At 36.8% G+C, this 20,072-nt stretch overlaps 1 long non-coding RNA gene across 5 annotated transcripts in view; it reads left to right on the plus strand.

Annotated features, from left to right (window-relative positions):
• The window catches only part of LOC147918073 (uncharacterized), a 67,393-nt gene that overhangs the window by 24,949 nt on the left and 22,372 nt on the right, over positions 1-20,072 (plus strand). For 3 of the 5 annotated variants that reach the window (XR_015556197.1, XR_015556199.1, XR_015556200.1), the window contains 2 exons: positions 7,483-7,565; positions 7,664-7,776. The exons of 1 other annotated variant lie outside the window; for it this stretch is intronic. This is a non-coding gene — a long non-coding RNA (uncharacterized LOC147918073). The remainder of the gene's footprint in view (positions 1-7,482; positions 7,566-7,663; positions 7,777-20,072) is intronic. One more of the 5 variants, XR_015556198.1, reaches the window with a different exon arrangement.

Raw genomic sequence — 20,072 nt, forward strand, 5'->3', positions numbered from 1 at the left:
AGCCCCCCTCACACTCAGTTTTTCCTATTATTAACATCTTATACTGATATATTATTAACCTTAAGTTCACAGTTTATTCAGATTTTCTTAGTTTTTACCTAATGTCCCAGGATCCCATTCAAGATACTATGTTACATTTAGCTGTCATATCTCCTTAGGCAATTCCTGGCTGTGACATTTTTTCAGATGCTCCTTGTTTTTGATGACCTTGACAATGACTTTAATGTTGGGTAGAGACAGGTAATAGGAAGAAAAATAGGCTAGATAAATGGTTGTAGAATGAAAGGGGCTGTTGTTTCAGAAAGTATGACTAGGCAAGTCAACCTTTAAGGAGATGACTGTTGAACTGAAACTGGAATACATCTAGAGAGAAAATAATAGAACTGTCTATGGAAAGAAATTTCTAGACCCAGAAAATGCCAATGTAGACACACTGAAGTGAGGCCTTGGTGGGTTGAACAAGTAGCAAGAAAGCTAGTATGATGGAATTGAGTAAAAAAGAGAAGGAATGGTAGCTACTGAGTTCAGTGTGACAGTCTTGGGGTCATGTGGAAATGGTCTTGGATTTATTCTGAATGAAATGGGAAGTCCTTTGAGCATAATGTAATTTGATATACACGTTTTTAAAATAGCAAAAGCATATAAATAATTTTGCATCGTATTACTATCATAATATTTTTTGATTACTATTCACACACTATGACCTAGAGCTGACCTGGATCACTAGTTCCCCAATCATACACCAAGCTTCCTAACTTCTGATCTCTATTATTCCCTTTGATGGACATGTGTCTGTCTCATCTCTCTTTAGAATCCTATCTAATCTCAAGCTCTATCTCAAACATCACCACTTTTAGGAAATCTTTTCCAATCCTTCTCTCTAGGATATGTTCTTTCTCATGTGTGATACCCTGGGAAACATGATTACGTAGAAATATTATAGGATTTGAAATTGGACACGCTTTTGTTTGAATCAGGATTGACCTACAAATTATTAGGTTACTCTGAGTCTAAATTCTTTATATACAAAGTCTGGATATTTAGTTATCTTATGAGGTTGCCTTCTGAGATAAAATATTAGAAGCTTAATAAACACTAGTTATTGAGAGTAAATTCTTTAAACTTCTATCACATCTACCTGATCCCTTCTTTGATAATAGCTATTAATATTTTTATATACTTAAAATTTCATCTAGTGCCTACTATGTGTAACTGCATCGTCAAATGCTAAGGATAAGAACAGGAGGAAAAAATAATAAAAAGATAGTAGAGTCACTGCACTCTAAGGAACTTTTACTTGAGTGCGAAACAAGATATGTACACATACATTACAAGGGAGTGAATGGAAGGAGGAAAAATGTGCAGAAAATGGGTTGAGAGTAGAAGGAAGTATTCTCAACATTCCAAAAACAGAACACTGGTCTTAGGTTCTGTGCTACTGTCGAAGACATCCTGGAATCATCGTCTGTCCTCTGCCGAGTTCCTTGACTATAGTAGGACTCGATAAATGTTAGTCAAAATAGATTCCTAATTTTTTAGATGTGAACACAGGCACACTTGGGCACGTCCAAACTCATAGTGCCACTTAGAAGAATTAAGGCTGGAGGAGAGCTGGGCTGATGCCCGGTCTGTGCTCTATACTCAGTCATCCTGACAGAAAGGCAAGCGCTCCCCATGGTCATAAACTTACTCAGAGGATTCCTCATCAGAAACATAATTGGACCTGTGGACTCCAAGAATTTCTTCATAAATAAATGACATAAACATGAAGATTATATTTCGCTATTAGAAGACTAAGACTAGGTCTGAATGTATAGTTTGACCTGGAGAAGAAAGCCAATTGTTTTCCTAAATCTCAATACACAATGTAAAAAGGAGGCATTGTGATGTTTGGTAATGACCCGGCTTTACAACAACTGAAAGCACCCTCCACATTTCTGGCCTAATTGTCGTGAGCATCAACCAGTCAGTCAGCAGACAGTCACCGAGTGAGTGCCTGTGCTAGTACCCTGCTATTACTAGGTGTTTCCTTCTAAGGCACTTTTATTACTTAAAATAATCATTTAGATTATGGTAGCGTTTTTTATTGCTCCAAATAAAATATCAACAAGAAGCAGCTCATAACCTTATCGATAAATGCCCTGACAAAAGTCTTTATTGAGCATGGTCTGTCACTATCAGAGCTAATCAGAGGGGTGGTGACTTCACACCTACAAAGTGCCCTTGCATTGATTTCTTAATTTGTTCCTTACAGTAGCTCTGAGATACCTTTTCTGATTAACTTTAGTTTTATAGATGGAGAAACAGAGCCAAAGTGAGTTTTCAAAGACAGCTCATTTTACAAATTGTTTATGCAGGATTTGAACCTAGATACTCTGATGCCAAAGCCCATCCTCTATAATAATAAGTTAAAAAATATTAAAATGAAATACATATTGGCACATTGACACATGGAATGTGTCTGTTTATCCATAAATAGGTAAATTAAATAAACATATATACACATACATATTCATACAATATACATGATATGCATACTATATATAATATACATATTATACAGACACACAAACACACACATAAGTCAGTCCTGATCATGATGGGTCTAGAAAAGAAAGTACTTATGATCCTTACTGTCTACAGTGCAACCTGGGCAAGGAACTTAAAATAAAAAGCCTATGGGGCCATTACTCCTCTTGGTCTTGTTTTCTAAAGGCAGAGTGAGGTGGCTTAGCTATAAGAGTTTTGAGATGACTCAAATGCAGTCCTCTGATCATTGGTGGAGGGATGTGGTCAAACAGCAAATAAGACTGTTTGGCTTCAACAGTATTATTTTCCTCCCCACATCCCTCATTCGTACCTTAGACCTCTTTATCTTATCTTTAACTTCAGAGGCTCAAGGTTCTCATGTTGTCTTCCAGATGACCAATCTCTCTGGAGTCTTTCACTCAGCTCTGCCCTGCAATCAAAATGCCTGAAATACTTTGATCCTTTCATTTCCTCATCAAAGCAGCCCCTTGGTGCTACTGATCCTGGCAAGGTCTTAGGAGGAAAGCAAACTCATGAACCAATTCAGGAATGACTGTTAATTTCCATTCTTTATCAAGTGACTTTCATCTGAAGGGGATTCTCCTCTTCACTCATTAATTCATTCATCTTTTCACTCATCAATAACTATTTATTTAGCAACCAGTTATGCACTAGGCACTGTGCCAGTTTCTGTAGATAAAATGAGGAACAAAGGAGGCATAGATCTTGCCTTCATGATTTTTTTTTCTACCAGCAACTACTTCTGTGGCAAATTTAGTGTAATTGTAATTAATGCAATGATAGACATCTACAAGTTGTTGTGAACACCAGTAACCTTCCTGAGTCTGGGAGGTTAAGGAAGGTTTCTTGAAGAAATGATTTGTAAGCTGAGATCTGGAGAAGAGTAGAAGTTTGCAAGATAAAACAAATATTGATCACACAACGAGAAAGTACAGAAATAGCTTTAGTAAGGAACTCAAAGACAAATCAGACCCAAATTCTGCACCCAAGGAATTTTAAATATAAAAGATAAGAGTAGATTTATCTTTAAATATAGGAGAAGACAGAAAGTGTCATGTGAAATATACAGCAAAGTTCAGTGAGAGTTCAGAGGAAAAATGAGAATATTTCCATTTTGGAAGAACAAGGATGGAATTTGATGTAGGCTTCCAGAGATACTGTAGTGAATTCTGTGTTGTACCAACAAAATCTCTCTTCCTGATCAAGATACTCATTCCCTGAGATTCTCTGAGTATTCGGTGCTAAGAGCTCATAGCCCTGTCCCTCTTCAGTAATTGCTTTTGACTGAAAGGAACATGTCACTCCCAATTTTACACCTCCTCCCAGGGGGAGCCCTCAACCAGGGACTAGTTAATGCGGCATTACAAACATCTGGCCCTCCTCCCTGGATTGAGGTAATCTCTGAAGGATCATCTCAGCTTCAGAGCTTCCAAGGGGTTAAGCTGAAACCACACTTGCAATTATATCACATTTCAACCTCCCCTTCCTGCCCAATTCTTCTTCCCTTTCTCTTCCTTCACAATTATTCTCAGTAGCTCTGCATATGAGTCTCAGAATCTCAGTTTCTCAGAATCTCTGTTAACTGGGGAACCCAACTTGAATCAGTCAGTACTGGGAGTGGCTAGAAAATGAACCGTAAAATGGAATTTTGTAGAACGACAGACCAGATGGCAATGAAGATTGGTGGTGATTGGAGTATGGATAGCTCCTGACATGCTATAGCAGGCCAATTGTCAAAACTTTCACCAGTGGTGAATTGGACTTGGGACAGAACATTGGTGGAAGGGAATGCACTAGTGGGCACAATATCTCAGGTATTTGAGAGGTTTGATGGAAATTATAAGTGTCATGGCATTGGATGGCTATTGCTTGAGGGAATCTATACATTGGAGTAAGCCAATGGAGGGCTGAGAGTAATCACCAATTATTCCTTGGACAGTATAAAAAAGATTCATCTAGTTGGAAGGCAGAAGAAGCTGAGTCAGCCCAGGGCGTAATTATAGAGTAACAAATCTCAAGAAGAAGTTGAATTCTCCATTTTAGCAAATTTGCTATGTCAGGGTGAGAAATGGGTTAAGGACTTCTAAGTTTATGTTCTAAAATTCTCGAATCCTTAGATTCTCTGAACTCCCTGGGACTACAAACGTGGGCCACTGCTCCCACTTAAAGGCTATTGCTTGAAGATGATGCAGAGGTCTCTGCTTTGCAAGACAGCAGCCATACACTGTGGATCTAATTCTACTTTCCCTCCTGGCCACCAGACCAATAAATAGCGTCAAATAGCAATAATAAATTCACTGGATAAGTGCTGAGTTTGCTAATTGGGGAAAAGAACTATACCCTGATAACAATGGGGGTGGCAGCATCCCAAAATAATAGGCACTTTGGAAGCAAGATAAGATGTGATGCAAATAATGTTGGAGTGGTAAGCAGGATATGGGAAGATGTTGACTTGCTCAGAGCAATGGAGATGATTAATAGAACACGTTATTTCTAGGTTAATGGGTAGACATCAAGGGTATTGTTAATCTATGCAACTTTAAAGAAATTAATAATTAGGATAAATAATCTTTTACTTCTTCTACCTATTGTACCTATGCCATTGTACACTGGGAAAAGAGGATTACTGAGACAATTTTGAGGGCTGTTGGATACAGGGTCTCAGTTGATCTTGATATCCAGGGTACTTGTTGGAGTAGAGTGTATGATGTCCGAGAAGAGAAAGAGATATCTTGGTAGTTGGCAAAACCCTCACATTGATTCCTTCACCACATGGAGTAAGAGCTATCACAGGGAAGGCCAAACAGCAGCCTCTGAAACTGCTCCCTTAAAACTCTAGTCAAGATAGTTGATCAAAAATAGTACTGCAGGGCCGGCCCCGTGGCTTGGCAGTTGGGTGCGCGCGCTCCGCTGCTGGCGGCCTGGGTTCAGGTCCTGGGCACCGCTGGCACACTGCTTCTCCGGCCATGCTGGGGCCGCGTCCCGCATGCAGCGGCTAGAGGGAGGTGCAGCTATGGCATACAACTATCTACTGGGGCTTTGGGGGAAAAAATAAATACAATTAAAAAAATAATAATAATAATACTGCATCCTGGAAAGCATAGCAGAAATTGGTGCCACTATTAAAGACTTCAAGGGTGCAGAGATGATGGTTCCCATAATATCTTCCATTTAATTCATCATCCTGGTTTCTACAGAAACACAGGTGGAGCCTGGAAGATGACAACAGACTTCTGCAGACTCAACCAAGTAGTAACACCAATTGAAGCTGTTCTGCCACATGTACTATCTTTGCTAGAAAGATTAACATGGCCTCTGAACTCTTAACATTACATTACATTAATTGGAGCATGTACTCTTTTCCATCTCCATCAGGGAGGACCAGAAGCAAATGGAATTCTTGTTAGATGGACAAGAGTATTTATTTACTGTCTTGCTCCATAGCTTCTGCTCTCTATCAAAATATAATCAGAAGGGATCTAGACCATCTATAGATGCCACATAATATCACATGGGACTACTATATTGGTGACATATTAGTCAGACGAGACGAACAAAAAGTGGCAAGTACATCAAAGGCCTTAGTAAGTATGTGCGCTCTGAAGGATTGGAGATAAACCCTACAAAGATTTAGACAACTGACTCATCGGTGAAATTTTTAGGTGTCCAGTGCATGATAAGACATCCCTTCCAAAGTAAAGACAAATGATTGCATCTCATACTCCTACCACTATGAAGTAAATACGGTATCTGTTAGGTTTCTTCAGGTTCTGGAGGCAGCATATTCCATATTAGGATTATTGCATCAACCCATTTACTGAGTAACATGGAAGGCTGCCACTTTTAAGAAACATGCTCTGTGCAATCCAGGCTGCAATTCAAGTAGCCTTGCCACTTGGGCTATACAATCTGACCTACCCTCAGGTATTATACATATCTATGGTGAGTAAAACTCCAAAAGAGAATCACAATATAGACATGCAGCAATCTGGAGCCAGTCATGCCATCTGCAGCATAGAGATATACACTATTCAAACAAACAACTCCTTGTGTGCTGCTGAGCTCTGGTAGATATGGAGAATCTGACCATGAAACATCAAATGTTCATGGGGCCAGAGATGCCCTTTGTGAGCTGGGTTCTGGCAGACCCACTGAGTCATAAGGTTGGGCAGGCCCAGTCACAGACCATCATAAGATGGAAGTGATTCATCTGGGATGGGGTGTGAGTAGAGCCATGGGGTACAAGTAAGAGGCTTGAACAAGTTGCCCAGGATCCCACGTCATCTATCACAGTTGCATTGTCACCTTTTTCTTAGCTCAAACCTGTGACTACATGAAGGAATGTCCCTTATGACCAGTTGATGGGAGAGAAAAAAGGCTGAATGTGTTTCACAGGTGGGTTGGCTTGGAATGTGGGTACAAGTGTACTAGAGCTCCACTCAGGGATGGTCCCAATTTCTCCCAACAGGAGAAATTCTCCCACTAAGCACAGCTTTGGTTAGTGCACCTAGGTTAGCACTTTATGTCAAAAGAGAAGTGGTCCCAGCTAAGAATATGTATGGGCTTGTGGACAGTGTCAAATGACCCAGCTCATTGGTTAGGTGGCTTGAAAAGAGAAGAAAGGAATATTCGTAATAAGGAGGTGTAGAGACGAGACATGTGAATAGACATATGTGAGTGGGCACAAAGTGTGGTGATCTTTGCATTGCATGTTAATTTCTACCAGAGAGCATCCACTATGGAAAAGTTACTAAAGAACCAAGTAGACAGCTTCATTCAGCCAGTTGACATCAGTCAGCCTTTTGTCACCAGCCACTCAAGTGCTGCCAAAATAGGCTTGTGAACAGAGTAGCCATGGTGGAAAGAAAGGGTGGAGCTCCAACACGTATGCACCTGCTTACCAAGACTGATCTAACTACTGTTGCTGCTTAGAGTCCAACATGTCAGTAATGGGAACGAATGATGAGCCCCTGATATGGCACCAGCCCTTGAGGGGATCAACCACCACCTTGATGGTGAGTAGATTTCACAGAGTTCCTTTTATTCTGGAAGGGACTGTGATTGATGCTGATTGATATCATGATATATTCCTTATATGGATTTCCACTTTTAGCTTGCAGAACCTCAGCCTGCCTCTCAACCACCTCCTGAGAGTGTTTGATCCACCAACATAGAATCCTGCTTGACATTTTCTTGGATCAAAGAAGCCACTTTACAGCAAAGGAGGTAGGACAGTGGGCACATGGTCATGGGGTATACTTGTCCTATCACATACTGCACCACCCCTGGTTGCTGGTTGAATAGTCTCTTGAAGGTACAATGCAGGTGCCAATTTGCTGATCATACCCAGTGTGGTTCCATCCCATGGGATGCAATATTCAGTTAAATAAATGACCATTACAGGGTGCTAAATCCTCAATAGGTGGAATACATAAGTCTGGGAATCAAATGGTAGAAGTATATGTAGCCTCACTTTCCATCTTTTGCAGTGACTTACTTGGGAAGTTTGTGCTTCTCACATCTGTAACTCTAAGCTCTATATGTCTAGAAATGCTAGTTCTTGGAGAGGGAACTTCTACGTTCTCCAGAGGATGTCTCATGAGTTCCATTTTGTGATAGCTCCCACCTAGTCAGATCAGATTATTTTTGCCAGGAGACCAACAGGCAAGGAGAGCAGTAGTGACCTTATAGGCTAATTGATCCTTATAATCAGGGGAGATAGTGCTGCTATTACACAAAGAGTGGGTGCCCAGGTGATTCACTGGGACATTTCTTGGTACTCCCTATGCAATTTGATGGTAAAAGGAAAAGGTAGAGCAGTCATGGTCTGAGAAATTTATGGTGACCAGGGGACCAGACTTTTCAGAGGCTAGGATCTAGTTCACCCAACGTGGTAATCTACTTAAACCAGCAGAGGTGCTAGACTAGGGCTTGGGGAATCTACAGTAGATCTTGGAGGAAGGATAATGAGTATCAGATGTAGTCTTGGGCTCTACTTTGTCCCACTAACCTTCTTCTTCTGAGTTGCCCCAGGAAAAGAGACCAACCAGGATTCAGGAGTTTTTCCCAGGTAGGGTGAACCTGCTCTATGAAGCAAATAGACCTGACTGGCACAAGGGGTCACCTGAAGTGGGTGTGTTATGCTATGCAGGTCTGCTTTTAGGATCTGCCTGATTGTTGGCCAGTGACCGTTCATAGCTAGCTACGTCTCTCTCTCTTCCCCTCAGCCTAAGAAAGCTGCCTTTCCAAAGGCTGTCACATTTCCAGGACAGCCTGCTTCCAGTGACTGGTCAATACAGAGGTACAAAGTCCTGCCTGGCTCCTCTGCCTAGATGGAGGACATCTCTGAAAGGCCTTCCAACTTCTGAGTTCTCAGTAGGAGATGTGCTGTGAGGACACACATTTAATGTGCTGTGAGGACTAATGAAAACTGGCAAAATGCAATATCTCTTATAGTTTAAGAAAGATGTTTTGGGGCCTTTATAGAATTCTTTAGAAGAACTAGAAAGTGCCAGTTGCCTGGGTTTCCCTGGAGATAATATTCTAGAAATCTTCAAAGGGCATGTGGAAGCTTTTTGTTCAGCAGGTCCTGCTATAATCCTCCCAGCTGACTACAGAGATGTTTCCTAATCTCTGTGCCCATTTTCTCCCTAGGTTCAGCCTGCTTCATTCATCTTATGCTTTGTTCTATTGGGGATTAGCTGTGACAAACTGTGACTAGGCCAAATAGCTGCTTCTCTCTACCACAAACCAGGGCACTATTGTACATGCCCTTTTAAGAGCAAAGTTTCTTAATGACCCTAAGCTTTGACTTAATTATTCTTATTATAGTATTAGTTAAACATTTTTAAACATAAAATAGGTATAAACTCTGTGTGCTTATCGGCTTTATATAACTATGTATAAGAGAAACTATTTTGCAAGTTCAAGTCAATAAAAACTATAAAACTAATAAAATTTAAATGAAGATCATTAATTTAATGGACAGATGAAGGTGTTTTGTGGAAATTAAACTGCTGCTCACAACCTAAATGACAATCAGGCTCTTCTGAGTTTTGGAATGCCAGTACTATCTTGTCACTTATATATATGTATATATATATGACTTAATTCTCTCGCCATTTTCTGTATTCAAACTGTAGAAAAATCTTCATCAGGATTTCAAATGACATTGGCTGTCCCTTACAGAGCTGGTACCCTTGATTTATCTATGAAGTACACTTCTTATTAGCCTTAGATAGTTAAAGGGGTGCAGCTTGCTCCAGTGACATCCTGAACACAACTGTGTATTTGGGAGCCAAAAGTGAGTTATAGTATTTGGTTATAGAGTTGTCATCCAGATGATCCACAATACGATTACTGATGAGTTCTCAGGTTACCACACCAAACATACATCTAGGTTTTTAGGAGCTCAGAACTTAAGCAGATTTTTTAAAATTAAGTTCGTTGGTCCACTGATGGGCTGCGAACTGCTGCAAAGATAAGCTTTTTCTTTGTTCTTTTGGAGCAATGACAAGCAATTCTATAGAATTTCATCTTCATGTACAATTAAAGCCTAGTTACCGATAAAACACGATGTAGTTTATTCATAGTTACCATGATTTAGTGTTTATAAGCCAAAATGTGTATAATCCTGGATTTGCTGGCTGTCTTTCTTTCTTCACTAAGTAGTCTGGCTGCCACACAGCACTTGGCGATTCTGAGAAGCTTCTAGAGATGAGTGGCACTTCCACCACCCTCAGGAAGGCTGCTTGTGTCAATGTTGTAGAGCTTGTCTTGTGTTGGTGATGATTTTCAATGATTATTCTTGGCTTTTATTTATAAGTTTCTTCTAGTTTAGTGTCACTTTGTTGTGTATTGTTTATTTAACTCTACTCTATAGTGAGTAACAAGGCATAATTTTACCACTAATTTTCTGTCCTTTAATCTTATAATAACTTGACTCTAAGACATGTATTGTGAATCATATATGAATCATCCATGTAACCTAAACCTAACCAACTCCCTCAAATTTAATTGTACAGTGAGTGATGTCTGATTACTATCATGGAGTAATATTTCCAATGGAAATTAAGAACAGGCAAGGTAAGTGAGTTTCAGGGCTATTTGCCATGTTGAAATGGGTGCAGGTCAAAATAGTTTGAGCGCTACTATTCTAATTCACAGGAGACCCCAAAGCAGGTTATCTTTGTCCATGGCACTCCTCTAGGAAAGTCACACCTAATAATGAGCTCTTTCACTAAATTATTCTTATGTAAACTTAGTTTTCATAGTTTGCTGCTTAAAATCCTTGAATGACTGCTCACAATTTGAATAAGAGAGAGCGTGGAATGGACCCTTGGTGTAATTCTAGCCATAATAGGTCAGATTTGGTATAAAACTAGTACACGTTGGATGAAATCCAGATGGGTTTACTACCAAATAAACCAGAAGGATCTAATTATAACACTTTCACATTGAACATGGTCCCATGGAATGGATTTTAAGGATAACATAGTGAGAATATAGTGCAAATGGAAACGAGATGGACAGTTCTTTTGATGGATGAGGGATGTAGGTAGAATAGAGGATAGGAAAAATGTGTTGTGGAACACAGACGAGGAGGATATAGGGAACCTGAGTCTGGAGTTATTTTAAGCATTGGCCTTGGAGTATGAAAGGCAAATGAAACAAAAAGCAAAATCTGTGAAATTTAGTTGAATGTCAGAGAAGTCCCTGGCTGAAAACATTTGAAACTGTTATACTAAAATCAGTTTACCATGTTCAGTGTTATTATTATTTGTCTAACTAATTTATCTAATTTAATGCTGTTGAGCACTGTAATAAACCACATGTCTCAGAATTTTGTCGGGCACCTTTCTAAAATAGGGTCCCACATATTTCCTGCTCTCTGAGTTAAGACATTCAATTGTCTACCAATTTCCCTAAGTGTCTTAAGCACAAAATTATGAATGTAAGACAATAAGAGAAAGACTTAAATTTTTTTTTAAAGCAAGTTGCTGGGGGTTATGGGTAGCCTAATAGAACTTTGTCATATTGTATTTCATTTCATGTTTTCATTGTGTTTCTTTATTATTTACATACAATTATGTATGTAAATTATGTATGTCTTGCCTATGAGATATATAATAGTCTTTGGTAAGGACAAATCAATGGCAGTACTTTTGGAAAAAAACCTGGTGGTTAGTTGATGGTGGCAAGATTTGTAAAAGCTCTGGTTTTTAAAAAATGGCTTTTATTGCTTATATCTTTCTACAGAGTGAAACAGATGACGTGGATAGTGACATATATAATTCCAACACTCTTCCTTGGAAAAACAGGAATTACCAAGATAGTCTGGCTATACAAATCTATTTCTGAGTCTAATTTCTCAAATTCTCTTGAAGACACAACTGATGGGTTTCTCTTTGCCTAGTTGCTTATTTTTCTGTCTAAATCTACATGTGCATAAAAATTACAAATTGAGTAGCTGGAGTTGCATTAATATAGTTTTTTGACTCTGTGGCATCTTAATCAAACCTTTATTTCTTCATTTTTGCCTCTACCTAAGTAGATACGTCTGAAATGATGTTTTCTTAAACTCATAATGGTAGTTATTTAGAAAAAGCTTTCTGATTAATTCAGTGAATGAAACTCATACTCTGCTTTATCTCTCTGCACTTTTTCAGAACAGCATGGTAATAGCTATGTCTAGAATATTGAAATTCCAGGACACCAGGACAAGTGAACGTTTGGATTTGAGATCTGAGAACTAGATGTGGTCTGTTTTCAGTACAGTTCTGTCTTCTCCAAGTTTGCATAATCCCTACATACTTCTTCATCCTTGACTAGCTGTTCCCACACAATTTTTGCCTCTGGGGTCTTTTCCGTTTATGCCCTGTCAACCATCTCTTCTATTGCTTCCCAACTATGTCCTCCCATTGGTCTATTTTTCGACTAGGAGACATTTTCTGATCTCTTTCAGTGGCTACATACATTGAAGGAAAGGAGACAATTTGGAACAAAAATGTATTTATATATTTTTTCCCAGAAAGTTAGAAAAATTTTAATCTCCCCCAGACTTAAATTTCTTCCCATCACATACACTAACAAAGTCATATATAACTGCATTGTCTTTGTGCATACAAATGACTTCCTGGAATTTATCCAGGTCTCTTAAAAGTACAGTAATTCATTATTGTGTATACATAATACCCAAACCACCTGCTGGAAAATTAAGTCAAATCATTGAGCTGTTTTGTCAACAAGACACCAAACATTTGGATATTTTTTAATTGGAAGATATCAAACAACTGTTTGTTAATATCTGAATGAGTGGGTATTGTTTAGATAATGATACAGATATCTTTTTTTTTTTTCATTTAGCTGTTCTGGGTTCATTAGACACAGCTTTGTGGGTGCTTTTAACACCTAGAGAGTAATTATGCACTGTGAACTCATTGCCTATATTTTTCTATAATCAGACTGATTCTGAGAAATAATAATATTAGTTTCAGTTCACCACACAAGTTCATTTTAATTCTATATGTCGCTTAATCAATAGGTCTTTATATATATACCTACATATATATGAAGTAACACACACAATTCATAGAATTCAGTTTTAACAAACAAAAATTTATTTCATTTTCTCATGCAGCAATATATGAACAAATAGTAACTGAAACATTTATTTTTTATTGTTTTATAAAATGTGCAAAATAAAGGATTTAGACAGGAAAAGGAGGGACAAAAGAAACATTCACCTAATCTTATGTTGGTGTGAATATAAGAATTATTTTATTACATCATTGATATCAGCATACTATTTTTTTTCTTTTCCTGTGAGGAAGATCAGCCCTGAGCTAACATCCATTGCCAATCCTCCTCTTTTTGCTGAGGAAGACTGGCCCTGGGCTAACATCCGTGCTTACCTTCCTCTGCTTCATATGGGGTGCTGCCACAGCATGGCTTGACAAGCAGTGCGCTGGTGCGCGCCAGGGATCCGAACCTGCGAACTCCGGGCCACGGAAGGGAAGTGCGGGCACTCAACCGCCTGCGCCACTGGGCAGGCCCCTCAGCACACTATTTTTGACAAATGAATATTTACTTGTTTGTTTAATCAATTTTTAAATTTCCTTCCTTCCTTCTTAACTTCTGAAGCATTTACACAGTCCTTAACTCGAGCAGACATTTTACGCTACATTTGCCTGGACATATTTCCATGTTGCATTGTGGAATCTGTTTTTTATTTGGATTTCTTTTTGATACTGTTTCTAAAATTTTCTGAACTTGTGTCTACACACACACTCACCATTATATAGAATTAAAATGATGATCAAATCAAACAATTCTTTGGGCTAGTTTTACCAGATTATTCTGTTTTAATAATGGAATTTTTTTGCCACAATAAGTTAAATAATTTATTGACTTTTCTCCTCTTAATCTAATTTAACAAATGTTTATTAAGTCCCCATTTTAAGTACGATGAAGCAATATGTGTACACCTAGCTGTTTGGATTAACTAGAAGGTTTAGTGCCGTCAAAGCTGATATATTGATTTAAAAATATAGAAATGACAAATTTTTGTTTTTTGTGATCTGGTTGTACTTCTCCACTCAACCTTACCCTTATGCTTTCTGAGGTAAACTTTTTATACAATATCTTTTTTGTTGAAAATTTAAAATTTAAAAATAATTATTCGTTAATAGCTTTTGTCTGGATAACTCTAACATCTTAAAATTTTGAATCAAATACAATAATTAGGATTTCAAATAATTTGATAAACTAAAATCAGAAAATTTCATGCATTAAAATCTCCACTCTACACATAAAATAAAATTATTTTGCTTGCATATAACATAACTAAAGAGTTTGGAAATTTATACTACTTCCTTTTAAAAATTCCTCTCTTTAGTTTCTGTTTGTTGCTCATATCATCTGCATAACACAATATTTGGTAGTAATTTTATTAATCTATACTAATTTGTTATAATGACTTCCATGTGAATTTATATTACTTATTTCTTTAAAGAGTCAGCAAAATTTATTAATTATCAGAAATATAACTTCTGTAACTATGTATAGTTTCTGCAACATAAATAAAATGTAACTGTGACAATCTTTGAAAGTAGAGGAAAAAATTATATAGAATCTAGAATAACAATGATTAATTCACAGAACATTTATTCAAGAGCTAGATTTATTTTTCTCCCCGGCACTAAATGTCAAAATATTTATATATGTCATTTACACACACACATGTGTAAACACATGTATACTCATATATGAGTACTTAACATTTTTGGTCATTTCAATTGTTTAGACAATAGCAAAAACAAAATGGAAAAATACCTCTCCAAAATTATATGAAAATAATTTCCTCAAGTAATATTTCTAAAAGAACAAAATAACAAAGATAATATTACTGTGGCCAATCACACTGAAACATTGCCTCTTTCTGCAGTAAAAATAATAAGATACATATTTCTTAAAGGAAGGAGAAGAAGACAAATAGTATGAAATACCTAACCAAAGCAAATGGTTTAAATGAGCACATATTGATTAATAAAAATGAAATGAAGAATTGACACACACATAAATCACTCATTGATAAAGAGGAACACTGCATGACCTTCCACCTCTGGGACTTCAGTCAGAGGAGCTTGAGTGTGGCTTCCCAGTGTCAGTGCTGAAGAGACTAGTGATGTAATTGTCATTGAATCTGATGCCCTTCTAAATAAGATCTGAATTTGAAATGCAAATCAGAATTTATTGAATCTTTTATGACACAGTGGAAGAATTAAAGAACTCTGGTTTATGATGAGAAGAAAGGAATCATAACTAGGTAAGAGCTCTGTTTTTAGCAAAGTAACAAAACAAAATAAGCAATAAAATTTAGACTTCGAGACGTTTCATTTTAATATGCAAGCAGATTTTTTTACTAATATGAGGCAATTAAAACATCAAAATAATCATCTTCTAGGCATCTAATCATTCAAACAACTACCTTCCCTTTATCCAAGACACCTATTTAATGGGCTCAAATGAAATTCATATATAAATCTTAAATACTTGAACTCCCATTGTTGATAATGAGAATTGCATGTATATAGATACTATGCCCAACAGTTGTAACCCTTAACTGTGTCAATAATAGTGGACATCTCTGTTTTGTCTTCAGGGAATTGAAGGAGCCTGACAGACATATCCAAGAATCTATATTTGTATTCTGTAATGCAACATCAAGACATATAACTTGTTTTGGAAGCTCTGCATAATAGAGGGAAACTATATAATCCTGGACTTTGTTAGGCTCAACCCAAAGAAATTTAGTGCATAAAAATGTGTTTTGAATCCAAAGGCAGATATGGAGTCACCATTAAAGGAAGATGAGTTATTGTTTTTAAACAAAAACAAACTAGATCTCTGTTGAAACAATGTGGTTCTCTAACTTGACCAGGAAGAGTAAAGGACGTCATAAACAGTGGCTAGTTAACTCTTTGGATTCTGTGCAGCATTGATTGTGACACATTTGTAGAGCATGTATTACATGTCAAATCTGGGCCCAAGAAATATAGCAAGCATTCCCTTCTTAAAGCACCTTGTACTTTTTTTATGGATGTAAGAAATGTTTAGAGAAGGACACACGTCTTAAACTGTGATTTGGGATAAAGGGTCAACATGAGTTCCAGGACAAGAGAGATCAGTCACCTTGAACTGGTGTTCAGTTGAACCATGAATAAAAGCTGAATTTATAACGACAAGATACAAAGAGGAGATCATTTTCAGGCAAGGAGTATAATATGTTAAAAGTGAAAAGCTTGAATAACAATATCAGACTGAATGTAGTAATAATAATAGCAAACATTTATTGATTACTTGTGTGAGACTCTGTTCTAAGCACTTTATATCTGCTACCTCATTTCATCATCCATCTTTGTCTTATAAATGAAGAAACAAGAGTCATAGAGAAGTATGTGACTTCCTTAGGGAGGAACTGAGATCCTGACCCAGGTAATCTCGAAGCCAGTTTTCTTGCTTGGTTGAAACGACCAGATATAAAATTTGTTGATTGTGGGAAAGAACCAATTTTATGCTGACCCGGTATAAACATCCTAGTTGGTTTTACTCACTAATGTCAGGTATGACATATTCTATTTTAAAATCAGGTTATTGGATTTCTCTATCTGTAGCCACAGGAAACTTCAATTCCAATATTTTTGAAAATATGTAACTGGTCATATGGCCAAATGTGAACAGTATATGGCCAAAATGAAACATTATTCTGTAGTAACTTTTAGCTTAATTGTCTATTTTACGGAGTTTCTCTACTGCCTCAAAGCAAATTAAGTTGGTCAACTCAGAAAAAAAAAATAATTGTAAAGATAAGGTTTGAAATACTAATTGGTCAACTAGAAAAATGAAAAAGTCTCAATTTGTGGATGCAGTCTAAACGCGGAAAAACCATTAAATACTAAAACTTGAGGCAAACTTACAAATTCTCTTCCTAAATTAAAATCAAAATTAATATTACAGTCATTACACTGTAGAGCTGGATATAAATGTAATTAATTAATGTTAGAAATATCATACAATTTAATAGAATTATTTCACTAATAGATTTTCAATTGAGACTTTTGACTATAAAATAAGTCATTTTGATGGACTTTTTGGGAAAATCTTAATAGACAGAGTTAATATACATTATTTATGCTCAGCAATGTTTTTTATTATGCACATGTGCCCAAAGGCTTAGGCAATGGGCGAGAATTTTTTTTTAAAAATTGAAAGAATAAATAAATTAAATAAAATTAAAGCCACATGTTACTTTTGGGGGGGAGCCATATTTATGTGACTGTTGGCTACTCCATACGTGAAGCTCGAGTCTAGTTTCAGGTAATCTTATGATTAAAAGCCTATTCCCTAAATAGTCTAGGTCAGTGTCTAATGACATGCAGAGAAAGCAATGGATGGAGACTCAAGTATAGCAGATCCTCAAGAATCTTAAACACAATCCATGCAGTCCTTGATATAGCTGTGAGGCATCCTGGCAATTTAAAGAGACACATTCTCCTGAGTAGGCAACCTTGGAGAGGTGTTCAGTACAATATTAGACAGTTTAGATCATCAGACATGGGCTTATTTGAGGCTCTTCACAATCCAAAACCTGAAAAAAATATAGATCAACCAGAATTCTCATCTTTTCCAAAAGACTGTTTAGAAAAGGGATCAGGGGAAATAATGTACTTCTCTATCTACATTTTTCTTGATCATTAAATCTAAGGGAAGAAGGGAGAAAGAAGATGTCTGGAATGCAATGTGAAATTTGTTTTAAAAAAATCTATTATGGATTTACTTCCAATTCTTCCTTTACTATATGATTATGTATTATGACAATGTCATAATACCAAGTTTTTGATGGAATGTCAAAAACATTTTACAAGTCTGTAGCTCTCTGAAACTCAAGTGCGTTTATAACTCTATGAAGTTACTATAATAGGCTTTATTCTTTCTTTTAAATGACTGTCAGAGGGACCTACCATTATCTTGACACTTATATTTGAGAAAATGTTGCTGGAGTTCTTATACACCTTCACGGTAACACTCAATGTCTAGGCTCTTTTGTGGCTTCCTCTTTCTGCTTCTCATTATGTCTAATTAGCTAAGTGTTTTGTCTGTTTTGATCAGCAAGGTTAGAAGCGAGCTGAATTCTGAACACTTTTTGCCCTGCTTTTCGGTTCTGCTTAAGAAATATTTACTGAAGCTCTGGACCCATAAAAATGAAGTGGATTTTGAGATTTTATTGGTGTAATGGAAGAAGAAGTATTGCCCGTTGTTACTATATCCAAAACATTTCAGAAGTACAAGCAGAGAAATATATTTCTATCATCAGAATTTAATATGAAATCATGTTCTTCTGTCATACAGAAAATTTGTCATAGATTTTATCTGCAATAAAAGCTATGTCAATGGTGCCACATAATACATTTGTAAAGGTTAGAGATATTTTAACCCTCACCTGTGACCAGAATTATAATAATAAGTAATCCACTGAAAAACCAACAGCAGATTATTAAGAGTGTAAAAATTTTCTGCACATATTAATGCAAAACTGCATGGGAATCCACACATTGTAACCCCGTAGGGTCATTTTGAACAATGCCCTTGAAATGATAAATTTATTACGTAAGTAAAAAATATATGATTACAACTTCCATCAATTTCATGTCCTTGTCATGGATTTGTTTTTAATGTCCATAGAGATTATGCTGCTGTATTGGTTAAACTCTCACAAAGGCTGTGAAAACATAATAGCCGCATTACTTTTTGAGTTACTTTTTGAAATGTGTATTGTTACAAACTATGCATAATGAACAGTGAATTCTCAGAAAAGTAGGTTTTACTTATCTGGATTTCAATTTCCAAAATTTATATAATTCTCTATTTTTAAACTCTTCTAATAAGAAAAACAAATATAGGAGTAAGTATTTGTAGCTGGATGAACTATTCCTTGGAAAATTAAAGTTGCTGACGTTCACCTCTGTAAAATTATAATATATATTTTTTCTTCCTATTTATATTTCCTGGTGTGACTTTCTAGGTAGAATTTACTTTCTCATTTAATTGCACATTATATTTTTATTGTAAGAGTTGAATTTCAGAGGCTACAACTTCTCTGTCAGGCAGTTCAGCAATTGCTGAGCAGCCACAGGACATGTATTTAAGTCACTGTATCCAAAATTGAGTTACAAGAAAACTACAATTCAGAACTAGCTTGAAAAATGAAATGCATTTTTAGATTTTCTTTTTCACTGGATATACACAAGAAACAAATACAAGTTTTACTTAGAAAAACCTAAGTAAAACTTTACTTTTTTTTTTTCTATAGCCCAGACAGTGGAATTGTCCAAGTAACTGAGCACATTTCTTAAGGCTCATGCTGGCTCTGGTCATTTGATTCTGAAGTGTAGAATGTATTTTGAAGACAAGATGATTAATTTAGGCGGTTTAATCCAAAATTTCAACTTTTGCCTTTTCTTTTAAAACAAGTTTCGTAAAAGCATCTGCAGAAGCTTTGTTTTGATTACCTTTTATCCTTCAGCCTTAGATCAGTATCAGGTTTTCCCCCTTGCTCATAATCCATTATAGAAAATATTGTAGATTTCTACAGCATGACCAAAACTGAACATTATGTTTGCAATTTTCCGTAAGATTTGTATAGTATAAAGTAAAAATGTTTGCTTTAAGAGACATCTGCTATAAATAAAATGACAGTGTAAATTTTCAAGAGAGCTGCACAATGGCTGTGAAGGCTCAAAACATGAGCCTTCCAGAACAGGGTCCAGCACTTAGTGATTTTCCAATGGGTCAACAGTGTTCACCTCAGTGTTCTTGAACCCCTACCCAACTCCTGGTTCTCCCAACCTCCCTCCCAACCCATGAAACTGCAGTGAAATTAGCCTGTAATGCTTTCAATGCCCCTGCGGATCAGCTTTCACTCTCAGGAAAACATATGAAGGGCATTAAAATACGCTTCCCAC

Source organism: Ceratotherium simum, chromosome 2, assembly GCF_057802395.1.
Source record: "Ceratotherium simum simum isolate JZ-2026a chromosome 2, ASM5780239v1, whole genome shotgun sequence".
In the NCBI taxonomy this organism is placed as follows: domain Eukaryota; kingdom Metazoa; phylum Chordata; class Mammalia; order Perissodactyla; family Rhinocerotidae; genus Ceratotherium; species Ceratotherium simum.